A 17,593-nucleotide genomic window follows, 5' to 3' on the forward strand; every position below is an offset into this window, starting at 1 on the left:
TGGATGGCTGCTTGGAGACAAGGATATGACTGCCTGCACCTCTGAGGAGCCCTACAACTGATGCACAGGAAAGATTCATTGGAAACCACGGGCTGAATCCCTCATCTTTAAAATTTTGCAGGTGTCGGAAACATTTCTGAGTCCCGACCTCGCATGGGTCAGAGGGGCACTGACAAAGGAATCTTCTGGGAGGTGGCCAATTAAGAGGGCGCCACTGCATTCACTGTCCAATTAAGGGCGAAGGCGGATTCCCGAGGCGGGAGCGCAGGACATCGAGGCCCACTCCAGTGGAGGCTGGCAGCCCCCACTAAGACCAGTGGGAGCACTGCGAAGGCCAGACTGATGGAGTGGCAGGGAGGCACTGCATCCACCATTAGCGGCTGTGGAGTGAATGTTTGTTTTACTGCATATGAGCATTGGAGACATCTGTCTCAACAATTTCTTCACTCCATGGCAAGGCTACAATAGAGCCAGACAGCAGCCTTGCCATTTGCTGCCAGTGAGCTCTTTAGAAGCCTCAAAAGTAACATGCCTCCGCACTCCCACTGTGAGACTGCCTCCTCTCACCTGCTTGGGGGTCCGACACAGCCGGAGGCCCGGATGCTGCTCTCTAGATTCCTGCTGCGTCCGAAAATAGTAGCTAATTCCTGACTGGAAACCTGCCACTAACATGTGGGCAGCTGCTGCTGCAGGGACCCCGCCTCTGGAAAGATCTCCTGGAGAAGGGAACATGTCAGGGAGCTGGCCCAACTCATGTCTTTCCAAATTTCCATGCTCTCCTGCCTCCAAAGCTGCCTCCATGGGGCTGGTAAGATTTCAGCTCACATGAACATAAGAGTGGTCATTAAGCAAGCCATGCTGAAGATGCAATTCAGGTGCCTGGACAGATCTTGGGGTGCCCTTCCGTAAGCACCAACGAGGGTTCCCAGAATGGTATGGTCTTCTGTGCCTCGCACAACATAACACTGCAGAGAGGATTGAAACTTCAGGAGGAGGAAAGTGAAAACTCCGCTGCATCCTCAAAGGAGAAGTAGGAAAAGGAAGAGGAAGAGGAGTCTGATGTGACCAGAATCCCTTCAGCCATTCACTTAACTGTCAGAGATGCCCAAATCAGACTTATACAAGCACAATTCAACTGACCTGAGGATGTGCAGTCATATGGCACACCAATGCTGTACCCACTGAGACCTCTCCCCCACCATTCCCAACATAAAGCATTCCCACAGTCAATAATCCTTTCATCTAACTGACACCCACTGCTTATCTTCCACTCTTGTCATACTATCTTTCTCAAGGCTGATGGCTATTGGGCTGGCAACAGGCAACAATGGAGATGACAGGACAATGGAGACTTGCAATAACGTTTATGGTGGATAAACATTGGCAATAAAAAATTGCACATTAACAGACGTTTAGCCACCCAAGTGATTTCCCTTGTGATACTACAAATTCTTTCTCTTCCTTTTCCTATTCCTTCTACAAGGTGCAACACCTGCGGCCTCAGCAAAGCTCGTAGAAGGCTGCTCATTCCTCTGCACTGATTGCTGAGCTGCTTGTGGATGGCATCCTCTAGATTTGGGAGCCAGTGAGGGCCCGTGAAAGACTGCCCCACCTGCAAGGGTGGACTCGGCCATTGGGAGAGGAGTTAGCATGTGTGGCTCTACCTGAGGAAGGGGGCAATGGGAGAGGATGGGCACCACCTTGAGCAGAGTCCCCACTTTTATGTGCCCTTTCTCCATCATCCCTTTCATTACCCAACAGCACTTCCCTGCTAGTCAAGAGCTGGAGAGTACTTGCTGTACTTCAGTAAGGTGCTGAATGGCCAAGGCAAAGCTTTCCTCCATCTTATTTAAACTGGCAGACTGAGTATGCAGGTCATTGGTGACGGCCAGCATGCACTCAGTTGCCTGCTGCATCTGATGCTCCATGCAACTGGCCACTCTTTCCATAGAGGTGGACAATAGTCCAAAGACCTGAGATATCATGCTAGAGAAAGACTTCTCCAATCTATCTCCAATGGTGCTCAGTACCTCTGTACATGCTGACAGAACTTCAGACATTTCTGCTGCTGCTCCAGAATTGTCCTCTTCATTGATGATCACCTAGGGTCAGCATCTGCATCTAGCTGAGCAGAGCTTGGTGGGTCCTGCACCCTCTGACAGGGACTCTCCACTGCTGTACCTGTCTCCCTCCAGCACCTGCTCCTGCTCACTTGTGATGTGTGCTTCACCATGTGACAACCCAACTACCTGTCTGGCAGCCCCACCGAGGTGTGTGTATCTGAGCTGGTGAGAGTTCACATGAGTCATGTGATGACTATTCCTCAGAGTGCGCAACCTCCTCTGATGACTCCTTGGTCTCCTCCTGCACCAATTCCTGCGTGACGCTTGATGGGCCTGTAGGAGATGAAAGACACGAATTAGAAGTGACAAGGGAAAAGGGTTCAAAGTCAACATTGAACACATGATCATACTTCTGCTAATGATGACATCAAGTCAACCTGAGTGATTGGTGGGTGCCATGTGGCTATGTGATATCTAATTCTGTCACCAGGTATCTGGGAGACTCCCATTTCTCCATCTTCAATGGTTTGCTGAGCTCCATCACCTTCTCCTCCGCAGTGCTCAGAATGGCTATGACTGGAGGACCTCCAATTCTCTGTCTCTCATTGGAGTTCTGCACTCTCTTCATCTGAGGAGTGCTGTGCAGGAGAGTGCTGGGAAATCATCCAAATTATTCTTCATAGTGTCTATTTGCTTCAGAACCCTAGCTTTACTTTGGTGAAGAAGAATAGATAATATAAGCCTCTGGACAGCTTTCACTACCTCCCATTAAATATCAGATAATCAGCATTTTTCTGCAGTCTTCAATCTCTTTAATAACATAATGACAGGTACAATCTTGTCACTACTTGTCAAGCATGTATTGAAAAAACATGCACTACCCTGCTTCTCTTGATGATAGGGTTTGAGAGCAGGATAAAAGCAAAAGCTTGATTGTGGTACAATATTACAATGTACTTCAACGATAGGATTGGTGAGGGTTCATCAGACTAGAAAGAAATCACAGCACTGCGAACAGTATGACAAACTTGCCTGATTTGGTCTTCCAATCTCCTTATCTATGGCTTACAATGGCATTTCTCTAAAGAGTAAATGTTATAGTAATGTGGAGTATTTTGATAATCTAAGCAGTATTGTAGTCCTGTCAATGAATTATAATTGTGAAGGAAGAGTTGCTTAGTTCAGCAAAAGTGACATTTCAGCCATGAAACATCAATGCTAAAAAATGCACATGATAACTCATTACTAAAATATTTTTGGACAACAACCTTAAAAAAATGAAAATTTTGTTTTCATTCAGGGGATATGGGTGTCGCTAGCAAGGGCAGCATTTATCACCCATCCCAAATTATCCTTGAGAAGGTGGTGGTAAGCCACCTTCTTGAACCACTGCAGTCTATCTGGTGTAGGTACACCAAAAGTGCTGTTAGGAAGGGAATTCTGGGTTTTTGACCCAGCAAAAGTGAAGGAATGGCGATGTATAGTTCAAAGTCAGGATGGTGTGTGACTTGGAGGGGAACTTGGTGGTGATGGTTTTCCCATGCACCTACTGCCCCTATCCTTCTAGATGTTTGAGGTCACAGGTTTAGAAGGTGCTGTCGAAGAAGCCTTGATTAGCTGCTGTCCTGCATTTTATAGATGGTACACACTGCAGCCATAGAGTGTTGGAGGTGGAGGAAGTGAATGCTTGAGGTGGTGGATGGGCTGCTGAGCAAGTAGGCTGTTTTGTCCTAGATGGTGTTGAGCTTCTTGAGTGTTGTTGGAGTTGCACTCATCTAAGTAAGTGGAGAATATTCCATCACACTCCTGACTTGTGCCTTGTGGATGGTGGACAGGCTTTGTGGGGTCGGGACGTGAGTTACTCACTGCAGAACTCCCAGCCTCTGACCTGCTCTTACAGCCATTACCTGGCCGGTCCAGTTAAGTTTCTGGTCAATGGTAATGTTCAGGAATGGGGTTGACGAGGGTGCAGCAGAAAAATGGATGCAGCAGAGTCACCCATATTTTGCAGAGTTTGAACTCAGGTCAACATATTGTCTCTCCCCTGTTACTTCCTAAGGACGGGCCTATGTAACTCTAAAAGAAAATCTCAGCTTTCACATTCCTTTCTTCGTCTCATTGCCTTGCATGTATCCATATTACATGTTATTTGCCACTCATTAGCCCACTTTCCCAACCTGCCTAAATCTGCTTGTATTTGGTTTGCCCCTTCCCTATTATTTGAGTCCCGGCTTCAATTTAACTTAGCTTTATTTATTTCCTCAGCTCCAAATCATTTATGTAAATTGTAAATGACAAGGACTGCAGCAGTCATCCCTGTGACACTCCACTTGTGACCCCTTGCTGTGTCAACCTATCTCTGTTCACAGCAACCTATTGCTTTCTCTAGTTTAGCCAGTTTTCAATCCACCTCAGAGGTTTGGACCTACTCCATGCTTTCCTATTTTGTAGACAAATCGCTTATGTGGCATCATATCAAAACTCTTGCTAAAATAAAAATATATCATATCTACAGAATCTTTCTTGTCAGCAACATCTGTCATTTCCTCTAAGAATTCCAGTGATTTGTTTTAGGCAAGCCCTCCCTCCTACAACTCCATCTGACTCAGTCTTACCATCCAATACCTATCTAGGTACTTCATTATTTGTTGTTTTAGGATAGGACATTCGGACTACTGCTTATGTCTACATCTCCATTCAATCCCATTATGAGGAAAAATTTCTTGGCACTTCATTCTGTTTTTTCACCCAGTTCACCAACTTCAATTTAAACAATATTTTCTCTCTCCTTGACTACTGATAGTTTCACCATTACTTGGTCCATTATTCTCTGGTTACCTGCAGAAAAGGAGGATAATTCAAGCCATGTTTATTATTAGAATTGTACACAATTCTTTTGTCTGAGATGAAGCTAATTCCCTTGCACTCTTGCTTAAAATGAATAGTTCTAATTAATACATTTAGTTCCCCATATAACTTGCAAGGTTTTGTTGTTTGCCCTAGAACTGGGATTAACAGGATTCTTCAAATAAATACAGCATGCATCGTCTATTCTGATCAATTTATGGATCTCATCTGGACCTAGGATGAAAGATAAGACTATTTGTAGATATTGTATTATATGCTTTCCTCCACTCCCTTTGGGAATGCCTTTAAATCATAATTTACTCCTGCTGGAATAAATCTCAAGGTCATCACATGAGCTTTGAGTTCCTTAACCTTTCCCTAAAGACGAACAATGCACTCAGTAAGCATTTTAATATAATACATCTGCCTTCTTTAATTTGATTTTCTATTGCCACAGTGCTTGATGTGAGACTATTGAAGCTTTTATATATGGAATCTAGCTTTAATGAGACACAATAGCTCAAAGCTCAGTTAGGTAGAGACTGTCACCAACATGAGAAGAGGGAACCTGTTTTCGTTCTTTTGTTATCATAGCATTAGCATGACTTATTGATTTTCACCCAGTTTATGGTGATTGGGAATTATCTCACTCTTGTTTTGTAATAATTTGTTTTGAACTCAGGTTTAACAGACAGAGGGATAGAAATGAAATGATCGTGTCAGATCTACAGTTCAGCAATCATGCTCCATACCTTTTGATATGATCACATGAGTTTCTTTTAGGTGTTAAAGCTTTTTATGAGGAGAGTTGTTCAATGCAAATTTGTGTCAATATATTACATTAGTCACATTTGACATTAAGACAGCAACATTATATCAAAAAACCATTAACAGATTGCGGTGTCCAAAGTGTTTGTTTTCTACTGTATCTCAAAATATTTTACAATTATAAAGAACAATCACATAACAGGAAACCAATACCGAATTTGATTTTATATTATGCTTTATTATATTCTAAGGCTAATGGTAAACCAAAATTGCTTATAATATTTCAACAGTTTCCCCCAAAGTATTAGCATTCAGGAAGCTGGGGTTTTTATCGGTATATATTGATATCTCTGCAGCTCAGCTAGAAAGCTTTGATTATATTGATATTTGGCTGCTAAATACAGATTACCTCAAATACTCAAGAGAAAATGGTGCTATTGATTTCCAGTGCTTTTTAAAGGCATGTAGAAAATGATATTAAATGAAGAAATCTTACAACATGAAAGATTAAACAAGAAAGAGCAAAGATCCTTAATTAAAGGTTTTTAATTCAGTGTTTTGATGGAAGTGATAAAGTTTATAGATCCAAAGATCTTGGCAGAGTTTGCAGGGGCAGTGGGAGGACACCTCATTAGCATGGGTCAGGTAGGTGAAAGTACCTGGCTTAGACATCATCGGGGAAATCTTTTATGCTCTTATGAAGGCCAGCTAATCATATTCAGGATTATTTATGCAGGGAAGAAAAGATCTTTCAGAAGAATTACAGTTGTATATAAACATGGTATCATGGAGGGAACAGTTCCTGCAGAATGCTAAAAGGGGAGGGAAGGGGAAGATGTGTTTGGTGGTGGCATCATGAGAATGTGAATGACAGAGGATGATCCGTTGATTGTGAAGGCTGGTGAGGTGAAGGTGAGGACAAGGGGATTCCTATCGTGGTTCTGGGACAGAGGGGAAGGGGTGAGACCAGAAGTGTGTGAACTATAATGGGCACGATCGAGGGCCCTTTCAACCACAGTTGTGGGAGATGCATTCCTCAGTTGAGGAAAAAGGAAGCCATATCAGAAGCACTAGCATAGAAGTTTGCATCATCAGAACAGATGCGATAGAGCTGAGAAACTTGGAGAATGGAACAGAGCCCTTACAGGAAGTGGAGTGTGAGGAACTGTAGTCAAGGTAGCTGTTGGAATCTGTGGGCTTATAGTGAATATTGGTTGATAAATATTGTTTGATAGCCTATCCTCAGAAATGGAGACAGGAAAGTCGAGGAAGGGAAAAGTCAGAGATGGACCATGTGAAGGCAAGATATGGGTGGAAATTGGAAGTAAAGTTGATGAAACTTTCCAGTTCAGGGCGAGAGCAGAAAACGGTATCAATACAGTCATCAATGTACTGGGAAAATAAGTGAGGGAGGGAACCTGTCTAGGACTAAACAAAGAATGTTCCACATATCCCACAAAAAGGTATATCACCATACGGGTACTCCTAGCAACACCTCTTATTTGGAGGAAGTAAGTGGAGTTAAAGGAGAAGCTGTTCAATGTGAGAACAAGTTCAGCCAGGCAGAGGAGGATGTTGGTGGATGAGGACTGGATGGGTATTCGTTCAAGGAAGAAGCGGAGAGCTCTCAGACCATCTTGGTGGGGGATGGAGGTGTAGAGGGATTGGACATCCAGAGTGAAAAGGAGATGGTAAGGGCCAGGAAACTGGAAACTGTTAAAGTGACAGAGGGCATCAGAAGAGTCATGGATGTAGGTGGGAAGAGACTGGACAAGGGAGAAAAAGATAGAGTGGAGATAGGAGAAAATCAGTTCAGTGGGGCAGGAGCAGGCTGAAATGATGGATCTACCAGGGCAGTCCTCTTTGTGAATCTTGGGAAGGAGGTAGAAGCAGGTTTGAGGATCTATGAGGTTGGAGGCCGTGGAGTGAAGATCTCAAAAGGAGATGTGTTCAGTGACAGTCTTGGAAACGATGGCTTGATATTTGGTGGTGGGGTGATGTTTGGTGGTGGGGTCATGGGCCAGTGGGAGTTAGGAGGAAGTGTCAGACCGTTGGCATTCGGCCTCTGCTAGGTAGAGGTCGGATCACCAGACAACAACAACGCCACCCTTGCCAGCAGTTTTGATGACAAAGTTAGGGTTGGACCTGAGAGAACAAGTTCAAAGGGAGACAGGTTAGAGTGAGTGAGGGGAGCAAAGAAATTGAGATGGACAAAGTCATGTCAGCTGTTCTGAATGAAAAGATCTGTTGTTGAACTCAGTGTTGAGTACAGAAGGCTGTAAAGTGCCTAATTAAAAGATGAGAGGCTAAGAATTGGTTTACATTCATTTTCGGCATGAGGGTCGTGAATCACGATCTGCCCATGCCCAGTCCCATTAAGGCAGGCAGCATGCAAACTTTGTGCTGCTCTTTCATTTTCATGATTTCTGCACATAGCTAGCATGACCCATGTTGCTGAAAGTCTGAACGCACAACAGCATTCTAGGCCAGGACATGGTCTAACTAGTCTACAGCACTTAAAGGCAGTCTGTCCCTCTTAAAAGGAAGCTGCACTGAATCAAATGCTGCTAATTGCCAGTGCTGCAATTGGGAGCTAGGCAAATGGAACACCAAGGCAGGGAGAGGGCTCTGTGGTTCACCGATATGGTACTGGCCTTAGTCATGGAGGCTGACAGAAGAGATGTCATGCTTTAAGGGTGGTGGGGAAGGCAGGTGTGGGGGCAGATGTCCAGGGAGCTCAATTCCAGGAGCACCTAGCAACAGTGCCACAAGGAATCTAATGACCTCACGTGGTGGTCAAAGTCAGTGAATGCATCATCACATGACATCTCCTACCCACCCGGCTACCAACCTCTCATGCTGCTCACCCAGCAGCAGTCCCTAGCACTCCAGACTCAGGTCTAACATCCAGATATTCTGACTCACCCTCACGCCTACCTCTTGCTGCCTCCACATTCCTCCAGCTATTCGGTTATGGCAGGCAGATGCTGTGGTTAGAGGAACAGATAGGCATTTTTGTGGTCGCAGACGTGATTCCAGGATGGTATGTTGCCTCCCATCAGCCTCAAGAAAACGAACATCATGGGGCAGGATGTCAGAAATGCTCCATCCATCAATATTGGCGACCACGCTCTGGAAGTGGTTCAAGAGTTCACCTACCTAGGCTCAACTATCACCAGTAACCTGTCTCTAGATGCAGAAATCAACAAGCGCATGGGTAAGGCTTCCACTGCTATGTTCAGACTGGCCAAGAGAGTGTGGGAAAATGGCGCACTGACACGGAACACAGAAGTCCGAGTGTATCAGGCCTGTGTCCTCAGTACCTTGCTCTACGGCAGCGAGGCCTGGACAACGTATGCCAGCCAAGAGCGACGTCTCAATTCATTCCATCTTCGCTGCCTTCGGAGAATACTTGGCATCAGGTGGCAGGACTATATCTCCAACACAGAAGTCCTTGAAGCGGCCAACATCCCCAGCTTATACACACTACTGAGTCAGCGGCGCTTGAGATGGCTTGGCCATGTGAGCCGCATGGAAGATGGCAGGATCCCCAAAGACACATTGTACAGCGAGCTCGCCACTGGTATCAGACCCACCGGCCGTCCATGTCTCCGTTATAAAGACGTCTGCAAACGCGACATGAAATCGTGTGACATTGATCACAAGTCGTGGGAGTCAGTTGCCAGCATTCGCCAGAGCTGGCGGGCAGCCATAAAGACAGGGCTAAATTGTGGAGAGCCGAAGAGACTTAGTAGTTGGCAGGAAAAAAGACAGAGGCGCAAGGGGAGAGCCAACTGTGCAACAGCCCCAACAAACAAATTTCTCTGCAGCACCTGTGGAAGAGCCTGTCACTCCAGAATTGGCCTTTATAGCCACTCCAGGCGCTGCTTCACAAACCACTGACCACCTCCAGGCGCGTATCCATTGTCTCTCGAGATAAGGAGGCCCAAAAGAAAAAAAAAGAAAGAATGTTGCCTCCCTGGTGCAAGGATCATGGATATCACCGAGCAGCTACAGAGTATTCTGGAGGGAGAGGGTACATAGCAGGAGATCATGGTCCACATTGATACCAATGACATAGGTAGAAAGAGGGATGAGGTCCTGCAAAAAGAATTTAGGGAGCTAGGTAGTAGATTGAAAAGCAGGACCTCAAAGGTTCTAATCTCTGGATTACTCCAGGTGCCACATGCTAGTGAGTATAGGAATATGAGGATAGAGCAGATGAATGCATGACAGGAAGGAGGGCTTTAGATTCCTGGGTCACTGGGTCTGTTTCTAGGTGAAGGTGGGATCTGTACAAGTTGGATGGGTTACACCTGAACTGGAACAGGACCAACATTCTTGCTGGGAGGTTTGCCTGGGGTGGGGGTGGGAGGGTGGGTTAAACTAATTTGGCAGGGTGATGGGATATAGAGTGGAGGTACAGTAGGGGATGATGCAAAGTCAAATATAGAAGAGAAACTAAGTCAGTCTGGAAGGCAGAGCAAATATAGGCATGTTAAGGCACAAGCAAATAATGCAAGGCTGGATTGTATCTATTTTAACACAAGGAGTCTTACTAGTAAGGCAGATGAATTGAGGGCGCTGATTAACACATGGGATTATGATATTATTGCTATCACAGAGACATGGTTGAGGGAGGGGCAGGACTGGCAGCTCAATATCCCAGGGTATAGAATCTTCAGGCGTGACAGAGGGGAGGGTGTAAAAGAGGAGGTGGCATTGCACTATTGACCAAGGTGTCAATTACTGCAGTAAGGAGGGATGATATCTTAGAAGGTTCCTCAAATGAGGCCATATGGGTAGAACATAAAAACAAAAAGGGGGCAATCACTTGGCTGGAATGCTTTCCTTTATTGACCGAGGTATAGAATACAAAAGCAGGGATGTAATGTTGGAACTCTATAAAATGCTGGTTAGGCCACAGCTGTAGTATTGCGGACAGTTCTGGTCACCACATTACAGAAAGGACATAATTGCTTTGGAGTGAGTACAGGGGAGATTTACACGAATGTTGCCAGGGCTTGAAAATTGCAGCTATGAGGAAAGATTGGGTAGGCTAGGGTTGTTTTCCTTAGAACAGAGTAGGCTGAGGGGTGACTTAATGGAGGTGTACAAAATTATGAGGGGCCTAGATAGAGTAGACAGGAAGGACCTGTTTCCCCTAGCGGAGAGGTCAATTGCCAAGGGGCACAGATTTAAGATGACTGGTAGAAGGATTAGAGGAAACATGAAGAAAAACGTTTTCACCCAGAGGGTGGTGGGTGTCTGGAATTCACTGCCTGGAACAGTGGTGGAGGCAGAAACTGTCAATTCTTTTCAAAGGTATCTGGACACGCACCTGAAGTGCTATAACCCGCAAGGCTATGGACCAGGTGCTGGAAGGTGGGATGAGATTGAGTGGCTAGTTTTTTCAGCCAGCACGAACACGACGGGCTGAATGGCCTCCTTCTGTGCCGTAATTTTTCTATGGTTCTATGCCCTAACTATAATCTTCCAAAGTTTTCTCGATTCGGGAAGCAATGAAGGTGAACAAGGTAAAAGAGACAAACAGATTTCCCATCAGAGAGAAGAGCAGTTCTTCTTCAAGGTAAACATTCCTGGAAGAGAAGTGGAAGTGAATTAAAGACAAATACAAAAGCAAATTACTGCAGATGTTGAAATATCTGAAATAAAAACAGAAACTGGTTGAAATACTCAGCAGGTCAGGCAGCATCTGTGGAAAAAAGAAACAATTAACATTTCAGGTCAATGAGCTTTCATTAGAACTAGAGAAAGTTAGAGATATGAGCGGTATTAAGCAAATACAGAGGCAGGGAAATGGAGGGAGATGAGAAAAGAACATCCTTATGTCACAAGCATGTTGGTGCTTAAGGTGTAGTGCCAAGTCTTCATGCTGTGCCTCTTGCTTGGATTCTTCTGCTGCCTCCTCTTAAGCTCCCTACACCAGAGTAATATCTCTGTGGACTGCAAAGTTATGAAGCATGTAGAAAATGACAATAGTTTTGGACACCTTGCTGGGGTGTTCAGTTACATGCTTCCTGAATGATACAGGGAATATAATTTGGGTTTCAGTAGGCAAATGGTATCGCTCTCTAGCCCCTGGTGGCAGAATAGGTCTAGTTAAACCTTCTCTTTGCTGGTGTGTAAAACCATGACTCTCACCATTGTCAGAAGCCATAACTGTAGTGGGTATCCCTGGTCTCCTATCAGACATCTCTCGCAGTGCCATCTGTCCTTTGATCAATAGTGGAACTGTGCATTAGGTAGGGAGCACTGGAGAAGGTAATTTTAACTTCTATATTCAGGTGTAAATAGTTGATAATGAATTAGCTTCCTGTTTCACAACATGGCTAATTTTCAAATTGTTTTTTGCCCAGAGATAAATGTTAAAATTACTCCCCTTGTATTTACCTGCATTATTAATGGCACCGATCATAAACAAGCTGCATATCAACAGAATAAATTTTCTGTTGATACACACATAGTCATATAAAATGGCATCAGTAAGCCTTGCACTTGAGGGATTCCTGCCACCCTACAGGAATGTTGTCTCCTCGCCTGCTTATTTTTACTACAGCAGATGCACTCAATTGCCCTTCTAAACATGACAGCAATGAACTCTTGGCTGGAACGCAGCACTGCATACTGGCTAATTTGGCACTATAGCAGTTTCAAGGGAGCCAGTCACATAGAAGTTCAAGGCAATTGTAACCTTTACCTCCTTTGACAGCACCTTCCAAACTCGTGACCTCTACCAACTCGAAGGACAAGGGCAGCAGATTCATGGGAATACCACCACCTGCAAGTTCCCCTCCAAGCCACACACCATCCTGACTTGGAATTATATTGCTGTTGCTTCACTGTTGCTGGGTCAAAATCCTGGAACTCCTTTCCTAACAGCACTGCAGGTGTATGTACACCCCAGGAATTGCAGCGGTTCAAGAAGGCAGCTCACCACCACCTTCTCAAGGGCAGTTAGGGATGGGCAATAAATGCTGGCCTAGCCAGCAATGCCCCATCCCATAAATGAATAAGAAAAGTCACCTAAAAAGTTGGGCAGTGCCAAGTTGTGGCGGTGGCCTGCCAATGCTCAAGGAGGAGGCTGTGGAGTTCAGCAACTGCTTCCCTGTTAGACCTGCATTTCCTGAGACTCAACTCTGCTGACATCAGGACAGCACTGTGCTTTGGCCATTATACCCATGATCTTAGGTAGCCACTTCTGCACTGCCTCTCAGGCACACCTGCTCAATGGCTTTGCTGGACTATTTCCTCCACATGCTTCATCTCTCATCATGCCAAAGGTAGGGAATGCCCATGATGGTGTCCCAGCCATGTCAGGCAGGCAAGATGACTGTTAATTTTGGGTGTGCAAAGATAAAGTTCTCCGAAATAGGTCAACTAATGGTTGCTGACCACCGAATTAAACAGATCTAAAGATCTCAGAAACCCACAAAAAGAAACTGGCAATACTCACATTTAAGATGTAGCTCAGCAATGAAGAAATCCAAGGCAAAAAGTTCCACTTTGAGAGCTTCAGGTATATACTAACAAGATCCTAAATGAATGCAATATTTGGAGAATTCTGTACACGACCCTGTATGCCCCAAATGCATATTAAAATGGAACTTGCCTCATGGAGCAACACAAGCTCTAGATCAACTGGAAAAGAACCAACATAACATCCAGGGCAGGTACCAAACCTGCAAAGCAATAGAATTCCTCATTCTGGGTTTCCGCTGCCTTGCACCTGTACCAGTAGCATAAAGGAGGGCAATTTCAGACTAATAGTTTCCTGTTTCAAGTTGAAAATAGATGTGCACTATATCAGCAGTGAGAACGTTAATGTTAATAATTAAAATGATCTTGTTTTAATTCCTTAAACCCTGGCATAGCTCATTTTAAATAAATATATTGGTCCGAAAAGATAATATGAAGAACATTAAAATCTTAGGCAGAGCTTATAAAAATATAATCTTGCATACCTAGTGTAATATTCAATTCAAGTACATTATGAAACAGTTTAGGTGATCATAATTGCTCAAATCAAAATGCATGTCTTGTGTTTGACCATATTTACACATGTGCATTATACGCATTTATGTTTCTATGCTTGCAAAGCTTGAAGGGAAAAGAAAACTTCAAACCAAATGTACCATTAGAGCATGTATCGTACAACATTAAACCAAGTTGCAAGAAAGCCAGTGCACAGCAAAGTAAGTGCTATGTCAGTATTTAATCAGTATGTGAAAATTTCCAAGATATTACATATTTGTATGTTAATATTGTTGCATTTTGGTATATTTTACCAGAAAGCATAACAAGTCTACAAAAGGTGAAAATGAAGAGAGGTCGGCAAGAACCCTCACTATCTAAAATAACTGGTTTGGGTTTCAGTCTCTGACTTTGCAATATAGAGCGAATGAATAGAGCATTGTCCTCACAGAGCAGAGTCTCAGTAACTGGACATTTTCTGGGTCTGTGAGTTTTTACAATGAAATATCAAATCCAATCTATGTACATAATGCTCCAGTGACTGCCAGGAATGGAGTTAATATTGATTGCCTTCAATATAGATCTCATCATTGGAATAATGTTCCATAAATGATAGCTAACAAGTTTAATAGAACAACAGCAAAATTGAAAGATAAAGCAAATCACAAATATATTTGTTCAATGCATCAAAGTGCATTAATCAACAAATGAACGTTGATACATTTAGTGCATTATTGTAAACATTTGGGTTATATATGTAAATCCATCAAGTTCAATGCTTGTAAATTTTTGATGCTATATTTGGTTTTAAGTTACTTTATTGTGGCAGTCAAATATCAGGAAAGCAGTGTGAAGTGGCAAAGAATTTTCAAATACTTTATCCATCCATGTAAACTTATCTGGCCAAATCTGGCTCCCTCCTGTTTTATCCTTCCTTAGCAATAATATGTGAATGTACAAAAACAGGAGGACTGCAATGGATTTCTAGTACGAGAATAAATGCAGCACATAAAAGCTATTAAAATAAAAAATAATGTTTTTCCATTTTCTAATTTAATATAATTTGATCATTTGAACAAACTTTTTCAAAACAACAATACTATATGTGAGATACCAATGGACGATGAGTTAATAGCTTGTATTTTCCGGAATTATATAGTCCCATTTAACCAGACTAGTTTTTGATATTATAAAGTTGACAAAGCTTTGCTACGACTTCATCTTTCTTTTAGACTTAAATTAAGACATCATAGATGGGGGAGAAAAGACTTATCTCTAGAAGCCCAGCATTCCTTAATGGCTGAAGAACAATTGTGAAGAGTTTAATTTATTGATAAGGTCTTGCATGTGTGAATGTCCTTTCTTATAAAGAAACTTGAGAAGAGTTTTGGTGTGGGGAGGATGCAGTAAAATATGTTTTCTACATTAAAAGCACTGCAAAGCATTGCTAAGGCTGGTGGGCCTTCTAACAATTGAAAAGCCCATCCAGAATCATGCAATCGATTTTCTCTCCCCTACCGACACTTCACATGGGATCTGTCATAGGATCATAGGAAATAGAAGCAGGAGTAGGCTATTCGGACATCGAGCCTGCTTCACCATTCAAACAGATCATGGCTGATCATCTACCTCTACACCATTTTTCTCCACTATTCCCATATCCCTTGATGTCGTTAGTATTCAGAAATCTATCAATTTCTGTCTTAAACATGCTCAATGATTGAACTTCCACATCCCTCTGGTGTAGAGAATTCCACAGATTCACCACCCTCTGAGTAAAGAAATTCCTCCTCATCTCAGTCTTAAATGGCCTGCCCCCTATTCTGAGACTGTGTCCCCTGGTTCTAGACTCACCAGCCAAAGGAACCATCCTATTGTTATGACTGGGTGCGAAAGGTGTCAAGGGGTCTTTTGCTGTCTTTACATGATCTTATTGTAACAGGGTTTAATTTTAAACACACTGTGTCTTGAGCTCCCCCTTTGAGAATCCTTATTCACAACTTTCCAATTATAAGGCAAAGAAATGAGCACAAACAGTCTTTCTTTGGTTTAAAGAAGAAAGATGAAATTTATTAAACCTTAAACTTAAAATCTAATATGGTTCACGCCTAAGGATATATGATGCACCCATGCTAGAATGCACACACGATATAAACATGCAGATAGGGACAGAAAAGAGGAGAAGAAAAGACAAGTAGAACAGTTTGAGGCAATATCTTGTTATTGTTTCTTGAGCTCACTGTAGTCCTTGATTGAAGATATGATCTTAGGTTATGTTGGGGCCTAGTAGTCTTCTTAAAACCTTGTTCATGTAGAAAACCTTTCTGTCTTTGAGTTTCATGTGTTTTCACAAGATTCAGTTCTGTGGGAGGAGATGGAGGCAAGCTGAGAGGGTTCTGCTTCAGTTCTGAGAGCACAACCTTCTTACTCCATGAGCACATGGCTTTTTCTCTTCAAAATCTGCTTATCCAGTTTAAAACTCCCCTAGTTGGCCAGCAGGTGATCACGTGACTGACTGGTTTGACCAGGTCTCTTCTGTGTATTGCAGGGGGCAGGGACTGGCTCCCTTTGTTTCCACATTGTTTGGTACTATGCAAATGTCTTTCCAGTCAGGAACTTGCAATTTTTAAGTTTTAATGTTCATGTGGCAAAATAATGTGTGCCTCAGTCTTGGCAGGTGGAGAGTTTGCCTGATACCTCCACACCCAGGGCAATGAAATGCGATTTGAAGAAAAACAGCGCATTTCATTTCAGAGTTTGAGAGAAATATAAGATACAGAAAAAAATCCATGCATTTCTCTCATTCATTTCCATTCATTCACCAATCTTAAGCTTATTTAAACTGGTCTGTTCTGGGTGCCAGGGCTAATTTAATTTTCCCCTTTTTTCCTCAGGAGAGTAGTAGTGGGTGGGTCTATCCTGAACTCCCTGATTCATGCAAAGACTTTTGGCTTCAGGGGATGGGTGGTTCCCTTTTCCTCTGACTGTGGGGGAGGAGTCTCTGTTACTCTCCCGTTTGTTCTCTGGGACATTCCACCTGCAGGTATTTGTGCAGACTTAACTGCATTCTCCTGTGACACTTTGACTAGATGAGGCATCGCCCTCATGGTTTCCCTGCCCCCTAGAGGTCTCTCTTTGTCTCTGTAGGTTCCTGTAAATGATGTTAGCAACTCTGGTGGGGTGCTTCTAGAGTGTGCATTTACATAGGAGGATGTGGGGTCTAACATTTCACATTTTTCTGGGTTGGTTGACCGGGCGGTAGAGTTTTTCATCTGGGAGCCTTCCTGGACTTCCATTAATCTGCCCTCTGGGTTCCTTCTTCCCCCTCTCTTTCTAAACGTTTGCTAGCTTTGTGCCTGCCTGTCCCCTTTTGTTCTCGGCGGGGGTCCCTTACAGTTCACCTGCCCTCTGCTGGAGGGTTCTCCTAACACCAATACAGGACTTAGGAGTGTAGGTTTCACTGTAGGTTGGGGTTTCCCCTCAACCTGGTACATGTGGCAACTCCTGCAGTACTCCACCACATCCTTGTGGAGTTTTGGCCAGTCAAACTGCTGTCTTATGTGGACTTTGATCTTTTATAAACCAGCATGTACAGCCACTGTAGTCTCGTGGGCCCTTCTTAATATTTCTCCTCGGTACCTCTGTGGCACCACTAACTGGTTAACCACTGAACACTCCTCATCCCCAGGTCTGTGAGGTGAACTCAATTTCCTCATCAGTACCTTATTCTTTAAATAGTGGCAATCAGGGACTCCCTCTGCTTCACTTTCAGACTGGGCAGCCTGTGCTAACTCTTGCAATACTGGGTCAGCTCGCTGAGCCTCAGCTAGGGAAAATCAATTTCATTCATTCCCTGGGTCTCCTAACTTTCCAAAGAAAGTCTCAGACAGGCAGACCTCATGGTCATTTGCCTGCAGTGC

Source organism: Heterodontus francisci, chromosome 5 (assembly GCF_036365525.1).
Source record: "Heterodontus francisci isolate sHetFra1 chromosome 5, sHetFra1.hap1, whole genome shotgun sequence".
NCBI lineage: Eukaryota > Metazoa > Chordata > Chondrichthyes > Heterodontiformes > Heterodontidae > Heterodontus > Heterodontus francisci.